The sequence below is a fragment of the Silene latifolia genome, chromosome 8 (genome assembly GCF_048544455.1).
Source record: "Silene latifolia isolate original U9 population chromosome 8, ASM4854445v1, whole genome shotgun sequence".
Lineage (NCBI taxonomy): Eukaryota > Viridiplantae > Streptophyta > Magnoliopsida > Caryophyllales > Caryophyllaceae > Silene > Silene latifolia.
This window is the reverse complement of record NC_133533.1, coordinates 27103509-27112505: the sequence shown is the minus strand read 5'-3', so window position 1 is coordinate 27112505 and position 8997 is coordinate 27103509. Positions and strand designations below refer to the sequence as shown.

Here is an 8997-nt window from a genome sequence, read left to right as displayed (position 1 = left end):
ATATCACATGGTCAAATAGAGACACAAACTCCTACACTAATTCCCGACAAAAATCAAAATACAAAAATCCTCAAATCACATCCCACTAACTCTGTAAACATGGTCAACAAGGTACCAACTATACTAAGTAGATAAGGAGTTATAACGGAATAGAGAAACGGTAAAATATTTTCGAAGGATGCATGAGCATGACAAGTTAGGAAACTAAGGAGTCGGACCGTAAAAATAACGGTTGACAGAAATAAGAGGTACTCGAGTTAAGAAGATATTTCGGGCAAGAAGAAGATACGTAAACTTCGGCATAAAAACAGGGTTCAACAAATGCTAAAGAGAAGGAGAGGAGAACAAAGAAATGCATAATGAAAGGGTTACCGCTTAACCAAACACTCCTCAAAGCTTATGATTTCTATGATAAAGTTACATCACTAAGGTGCTCAACAAAGACTCAAAAGTCTACCATATCATAGGATTAACAAGGACTCACAAAGGTAGGTTTTCCTCAACTCAATTGGTTCCAAGAGCCAAAATCAATTCACCACACAAATTCATTTGTTACCATCCAAGTCCCAAGGTATATCCTTTACAATTCTCGTCATCGAACTTCACTTGCTATGTCATCCCCAAGTACCATGGCTTGTTTACTCCATCATCTCACCACTTAATACTTCTAGTCTCCGATACCATAAATTAGAATCGCATCTTTGAACTCACGAACTACATCGAACAACTTTCCACCAAAATTCCCAAATTCAGATATGATTAATAAGGTCAACAAGGGCTACTCTATACTAGATTTGGTCAACTCAAAAGGTTTAACAAACTAACTAATTCCAAAGTACGATACCAAACCATGAAGCAACGTCAATGTCCTATTGTATTCCTTTCAAGGCCTACAAGGATTAGGGCTAACTATCATTCCTTTAATTCTCCATAAGAACATCGAGACTCTCAAATGAAGTAGCTCAGGTTCATTCCATCTTATGTGCTAAGGTAGTACCCATGCTCAATCATCTATAACAAACAAGCTCTCAATAGACATAAATCCAAAGGTGTTCCTCAACTCACTAGGCTCTCATATCATGCACAACTAACAAGTCTAACCAAAGGATCCCAAGTTATATTCTCCTATACCACTCAAACCTTAACCAATCAATTTCTTAACTCGTCCACGCTCTCCAATGATACATTCTCTCAAAACCGGGTTCTCTTGAACAAGGGAACTATCCTGCGGAATAAAAGGAAGGTGTCCACATGGACTTTATTATAAGAAGAAAACGAACCTAAGATGAATCGGGAGAAAGAATTGAAAGGTAGTTACCAAGGCGAGAGAAGAGGAATTTGAAAGACGAATAAACAACGAGATTGGAAGACTAAGGTAAGATTGCATTATCTACATCTATTGGAGAGCCATCTTTCAAAGAAGAAAATTAATTAGTACCTAACAATTAGCAATCACAAACAGACTACCACATAAAATCCTAATTCTACCCATCCTACCCTTCTCTCAAGTTTATTATTTAAAGGTCAAGTGATTTTTAAGTGGGGTGCACAAACGTGCGTCGGGAGCAATAGGCTCTGATACCAACTGTGACACCCTTAAATAACGCGATAAATAAACACCTAAAAACTACGGAAAAACTGGTAGGATATGTTTGTAATTGGTCCAACTATATACAAACCTGTAATTTCAAAACATTTTCTAAACCAATCACAACATTTCCAACATTCCCAAGAGGCGGGTGCCAAACCTGCAATGCTAACGAACTAATTTACATGCCAATGCTAACGATAAGAAAATTTAATGATACAAACCCAAAATAGAAAAGGGAGACATATGTCCCTTCAAATTATATACAAAACCAAAAGTTAAAAGGTTTACTATAAGAATAGCCAAACTAGGTCCAAGGTTCCTTATGCTCACTAGCTCGTCTGTGACCCCAACAAAGCATCAACAACCTGTCAATCGCATTTTATACAAACACGAAAGCCACAATTCAGTGGGGAGTAACTTTGAGTCCTCCCAGCCACGAATCGTCATAATTAATGTAACATGTAGTAAAACATGTAAACAATACGATAATTAATCCAATTATCAAGTACTCTAACATACGAGCCCTAAATTGACCAAACTAGACTATCATGTGAAACATATAACAAATTGTAATCCAAACTCTATCAACCATAGCCGGCTTGCATCTCACCTTCTATGATTCATAGAATCATCAAACAAGAAAGGGTAATATATCAAAGACAGGCATAAGTTCTTAGTACCGTCAATAGTCACTCTGTAACTCGAGTCTATACCACGAGGTAGGGAAGGTAATCGAACCGGTATCTTGGCTCAGCGGTTAATATTAATAAAACATGGCCAAGACACAACACAACCCTAGCCTAAAATCTGCGCAGACCTAGACATGCGGATACACACCACCGCACCCAAGACCCACAATTTTTCTAAAACAAAGTGAGTACCCTAAGGAGTCCACCAAAGGGTTGGCTAGTACTTAAGCTGACCACTTACTATCAAAATAAGTAACGAGGTCATGCCCCAACTTGGATATAAATCCACTAGTCAGGAACACAAAGGCTATCAAGCAGTGAACATATACTCGTCAAAGACTATAAAGACCTATCTATGATGAAGGCCGAAATACTCACCTAGGACCTAGTCCCAGCTAGTCCCAGCTTGAATACTTTAGCCCACACCACACAAGACAAGTAAGACACCCACTTAACCATAAGAGGACAAAAAGTCCAACTTACCAACCTAAATGCTAACATTCTATCATGTGAAAGGCTATATAAATGTCTATTCAGCAAACAATCCAACAGTATCCTCAATAAGTATTCAATACTAATTTCCAATTCTAACAATATTAACCATGTTAAAGGCTTCAGGGAATCTAGGGCCGTTTCTACAATATAAGAAGCTACTTAAATTCAACTAACTACACATGTGAAATAGAGATATAATAAATGGCCTAAAGCAAGAAAAAGGCCGATTATCTAATTCATTCAACCGAATTTTTACCCGCAACCCCAGACCTACTGCGACAGGTACGGGTTAAATTGCGGCTGACCAATCACTCAATTAACTGACATCGCATCAGTCAAAGGGACTAAGGCTCAGTTTTCGGCACAATCAACAAAACATTACAATTATCGCTATATAATTCATTCTGAGCCTAATCTTTACAAATTTCATCTTCTAACCTATACTAACATGAGCCACTACCAAAATAAATATAATTTTTACCTTTAACATAATTTTCACTACTAATTTGATTTAATTCAAAAGTTTACCCATACATTACTTATTCTAATTATATCATTAATGAACCTAAAATGACGAACAATGCATGGAAAACCGCGAAACAAGCAACGGGCCGACCCGGGCCAGCCATGGGCCTGCCGGGCTGCTGCCGGGCCCGCTGCCGCTCCCCTACACCTCTCTTTTTTCCATTTTTGTTCAATAAAAGACCGTCTAAACACTAATTAATCGTTCCCAATTCAACTTTGTTAGCTAAAACTAACAAAAATACATGGATTAAACATGCATGCATCAAATTTAATCATGTGAAAATTATTACTCAAACAAAAATCACAAAACATACAAAAACAACAAAAATTGTGACGATAATTCGTCGAGTAACTCAAAATATGTTACCTTAAGCTAGAAAATGAGCAATTAGCACCTTAAAACCCAAACCCTAACAACAACTAGCCGCTATCCTCGACAATATACGAGTCCCCAAACTCGTCCTCCAATTCTTCACCTAAATAAACAATAAAAACACACAAATAAGCACAAATACCGAAATTTACCCAAAATTCGTCTTAAAACAACTTCAAGAAAACTGAAATTAAAACATACAAGGTTGTAGATCTCGACGAGGGGATTCCGGAAATATAAATTATGCGAAAAACCGATAAGAAACGCAAAAGTTATGGTGAAATTAAGCTTGAATTTGGGTAAAATGGTGTTTGGAAGATTGAGGAAGATGAAGGAAAGAAAAAAATCAGAAAAATAGAAAGGGAAGGGGGAGGTGCCGCGTGAAAGGGAAGAGGAAAGGAGGAAAGACGGGTTTAAGTCGGCATTTTTACGAGTCGGTTTTGGCTCGTTTCGATAATAATTAAAACCGTAGGTCAAATGCAAATTCCGACAAGACCAAAGTTTTTAAACACGAGATTACAAGAAAATTGAGTATTCATACGACCCATTTCCAAATTCGTTTACCCAACGTTCAAAAGAATTGTCATTTTCCCCCCGATACGCCCTTATTTCGAAATAAAAAGTTTTACACGGTTTAAACTATTTTTAAACATTTCGAAACTATCAAAATAAATACTTTTCTTCAAAATATAATAAAATTATATTTCTTTGAATTATTTTTACTTTAAATACTTAAATATCAACTTTTATTTGATTAATAAATTATTTTCGAAATATATTAACGGTCCGAAATTACGGGGCGTTACATGTAATGCACATAGAGAAGAATTTCTTTGAGCAACTCATTCATACGATTATGGATGTAGAAGGTAAATCCAAGGATACTATTTCTTCAAGAAAAGAGTTGAAGAGATTTTGTGATTGTCCCAAACTACACATTCGTAAGGATGGGTCTAAGCCAAAAGCTATTTTTACTCTTGATAAAGCTCAAAGGAAGGCATTGTGTCAATGGTTAGGAAAGTTGAAGTTTTCTGATCGATATGCATCCGATTTCAAACGTTGTGTTGATCTTAAGAAACTGAAGTTGCAAGGGTTGAAAAGCCACGATTGTCATGTTTTCATGGAGCGCTTATTACCCGTTGCATTGAAACATCTCCTCCCAACTACCGTGTGGAATGCAGTTACCGATATTAGTCAATTTTTCCGAGATTTATGTTCTTCAACCATATCGGTTGATGACATGATTCGTCTTGAAGACCAAATTCCAATTATCTTATGTAAACTTGAGATGATCTTCCCTCCTTCATTCTTTAATTCCATGGAGCATTTACCGGTCCATTTGCCTTATGAAGCAAAAGTTGGTGGACCCGTCTAATATATGTGGATGTATCCATTTGAAAGGTATGTAATAATAATTTAATAGTATTTCAATTATAAATATTATTCATTTATGTTTGAGATCCTAATAATAAAGAAATAACTACATTTTAATTTACATGTATAGGTTTCTTAATCATTTGAAGAAAAAAATTGGTAATAAGGCTCGGGTTGAAGGTTCTATTTGCAATGCGTATTTAACAGAAGAGATTGCAAATTTTTGCTCTCTTTACTTTGAAAAACATATAGAAACCAAAGCAAAGAACTTAAATATTGATAAAGCCGATGAAGTGGACACAAGTGTACCCGAGTTTTTCCAAACTCATGATGATGAAGGGTGTTCATCAAGTGGGGAGACAAGATATTTGGATGACAAAGAATATAATCGTGCTCACCTTTACATTCTTTCTAATTGTGAAATCTTAGAGCCTTATGAAACACAATTTGTGAACGATTTCATTAAAGAACATCCTAATGTGAGCAAGAATGATGTTTGGAATAAGCATGAGGATCAATTTCCATCATGGTTTCGGAAATATGTCATTGAATGCAATATCCAAGATGATTTGGTAAGGAGTTTAGCCTTAGGTCCTTCACGAAAGGTTAAAACTTGGAATCGGTATTCAGTTAATGGATTCAATTTCCATACATTCAATTACGAGAAGAGGAAGGTTAGATGCAATTATGGGGTTACAATTTCCTCTCTTGATGACAATGAATATTATGGCATATTAGAGGATATCCTTGAGTTGTGCTATAATGGGCGTGGACGTGCTTATAAAACAGTCTTATTCAAGTGTGAATGGAAAGATAATTCCATAGCAGGAATGAGAGTCCATGATCGTTACAAACTCGTAGAAGTTAATCATACCCGAACATACATGACTTATGACCCATTTATACTCGCACATCAAGCTCATCGAGTGTATTTTGATTCTTATCCAAGCACGAGTAATGATAAACATCAAAAGCAATGGTGGGCGGTCTTTAAGACAAAGGCTAGATCAAAATTTGATACAACATTTTTTCAAGAAGAAATTGTATCAAAATCAGTTTTATCTCCAATTGATGATGAAATCATTTATGAGAATGAAAAAGAAGAAGGAGGGGAGGAGTTGGAAGAAGAGGAAGAAGATAATGTGGAGGGGACAGATGATCACATGGAGATGGAGATGGAGGAGGAGGAGGGTGACGGTGATGGTGATGACGATGATGACGATGAGGATGATGAGGATGATGATGATGAGGATGACAATGAGGATTAGGATAATGAGGTTTTTACATCTTTTTGTTATCAATTTATTTATTATTGTGTTTCCTAGCCATTTTTTATGTTATATATGTTATATTATTTCGTTTTATTTAATTTTAATTAATACTTTCTAACAATTTTATTTGTTCAATTTGTAGTTGTATAATGGCACGTGGTCGTGGTGGTAGACAGCGAGGCGGCTTTAGTGGGGGGCGTAGTACGCAGGAGGAGGAGGAGGAGGAGGAGGAGGAGGAGGAGGAGGAGACCACTGAGGTCGAGCAGTCCTTAGAGGATGACACTGACGAGGAGGAGGAGGTCGAGCATGGGATCCCTGTCACATACACCGAGGATAACAAGATCATTATTGACATTAGGGGTCTTTGGTAAGCACTTCTCTTTATTTATTTTTTTTAGTAGTAGTTGATTTATTTTTAATATGAACATTTTTAATTCGTATTTAACATGTATAATTTCAGGTTTAATTCCAAGTATGTAGTTCGGGGAGTCACCGCTAGCACTCAGCAAAAGATGACCAGGGGTATTACTTGTTGGTCAGATGCAAGTGAAGAAGAGAAGGAGGGATGGTTCAATAACTTTCGGGTATATATGTTTTTAAATAATTTTCGTAAATGTATTCTAATTAATTAGTGATTTGTGTTTTCTAACGATTTTTTTTATGTCTAGCAAAACTTTCATTGGCCTAAGGAACAAGAGCGTGCCGTTTGGGAGAGATACAATTACATCGGCAAAAAGAGGCTAAGAGATAACATGTATAAGGTTTCTAAAAGGAAGAAACCCCCTCAGTTTATGGAAGGTATTTAGTTACGTTTGGTGGTTGTATTTAATAAGTTAAACTATCGTCATTTGTTATCTATTTAATTAAATACTAATATTTGGCAAAAAAATTTTATAGGTACCGCATATAAAGAACTGATGGAGAAGAGAGATACCCCCGAATTTAAGGATAAGTCGGTTCGAGCAGCGATCAATAAAAGGGGAGGGAAGAAGGATGCCCACATTGATGCTACGCATTACGGAGGTTCTCAATCATTCTATGACCGAGCAATGTCAAATGTACGTCGTATTTAGTTTTATATATAAGTTAGATTATGTTTGAGATTATATTTAAAGTATTAATTAGTCTTTATAATTTAACCTTTGTTTTTCATTTTCGGAAGGCGGCCAAGAATAAGGGTAAGATGCCTACGGTTCCGGAGCTTTTCTATGAGACGCATACGAAAGAAGGAGCTAAAGGGAAAAGGGTGTGGAATTCGAAGAAGAACGCCAATTTATATGTAAGTATATAATACAATTCCTTTCAAATGTTTTGATTACATATATACTGTTATACAAATATAACATATAATCATTAACGCTTTAATTTTTTAGGCTAAATTTCGACTTCGGAAAGAGAGGAATCCCGACATCTCCGATAATGAGCTTTGGCTTGATTTAGTGGATGGCTTCAATAAGGGGGGGTGTATGGAACCGGAACGGCAAGAGAACTCTTCTATGACCGACCTACTTCGGGAACACCTCAAAGCCAAACATATATGCCGAGTATCGTGTCTCAACTTCAAACTACACTTGAGACCGAAAGAGAAGAAAGGAAGGCGGAAAGGGAAGCAAGGGAAGCAAGGGAAGCAAGGGAGGCCGCAAGGGATGAAGAGTTGAAGAGAATGAAGGAGAAAATGGAGTTGATGACCACTTATTTCTCGTCTTGCAACCCGGGATGGCGTCCACAAAATCAAGACCCTAAAGATCCTTCCGGAGGAGGTGGTAGTGGAGCGGGATCTGCTTTGCCGTGTCATTGACTCAGTTGTTGGTTGTTTATCCTTTTACTTGTCGGATGTTTTAGTTAGATGCATGAGACGAGACTTTTTTTATCCTTTGTTTAGTTAGACTTGGACACGAACCATCTTGTTGTTGATGTATCACTTTCATATACACTTTTATAGCTCTCTTTATGCCATTTTACATACCGTTTCTTGCCTATTATATCATTTATATGCCCTATTTCAATGAATTGTCGATACTGCCGCTATTTTGTGTTTTGATGCAAAAATGACTCGTTATGAGTATGATCAAGCTAGGATTAGCATGGCGGAGACGGCATAGTAGAATACACGAAGCATGGCACGGGAAACGAGGAAACAAGAAGACTAGAAGAGAAGAAGAGAAGAAATAGCCTGTGAAGCAAGTTCCTCGATCGAGTCACCACTGACTCGATCAAGCAGCTGTCCTCGATCGAGTCACCTCTGGCTCGATCGAGGATCCTCTCTGGCAGACTTATTTCCGGAATTTCCTAAAACGATTATCTTTTGTTATAAATTAGAAACTCGTGTTTTATTGTTAGACTACGTTTTATTTTGCTGGGATACTGCTGGAAAACTCTCTTAGAACCCTAATCTTTCCCTTGTATGGTACTAATCTTTCCTCACTAATTAATCGTTGATTGTTCTATGTTCATTAATTATTGTTTCATGCTTTCAATCATGTTTTCATTCTTAATCATTATTGTTGTTGTTATCATTATGAGTAGCTAATTCCCTCATCTAGGATGAAGGGGATATAGGTTAATTAAAAAGGGAAAATCGATTAATTGCTATTGATATCGTTTAAGTTGTTGTTTGTTTATTGTACTTCTTCTAGTTAATCAACTTGAGGCCTGAGTTATTAATTAGTGTAGCGAATT

General features: G+C 36.7%; 2 long non-coding RNA genes across 2 annotated transcripts; one reads left to right on the top strand and one right to left on the bottom strand.

Moving 5' to 3' along the window:
- Positions 1 to 1818: 1818 nt before the first annotated feature.
- LOC141594225 (uncharacterized) lies at positions 1819 to 4041 on the bottom strand. Its single transcript, XR_012522071.1, has 3 exons — positions 3875 to 4041; positions 3668 to 3776; positions 1819 to 1956 (listed from the first exon to the last, which is right to left on the bottom strand). It is a non-coding gene; the product is annotated as an uncharacterized LOC141594225 (long non-coding RNA).
- Positions 4042 to 7285: 3244 nt separating this feature from the next.
- On the top strand, positions 7286 to 7799 carry LOC141594224 (uncharacterized). The gene is made up of 3 exons (XR_012522070.1): positions 7286 to 7376; positions 7481 to 7597; positions 7692 to 7799. It is a non-coding gene; the product is annotated as an uncharacterized LOC141594224 (long non-coding RNA).
- The last annotated feature ends 1198 nt before the right edge of the window (positions 7800 to 8997 follow it).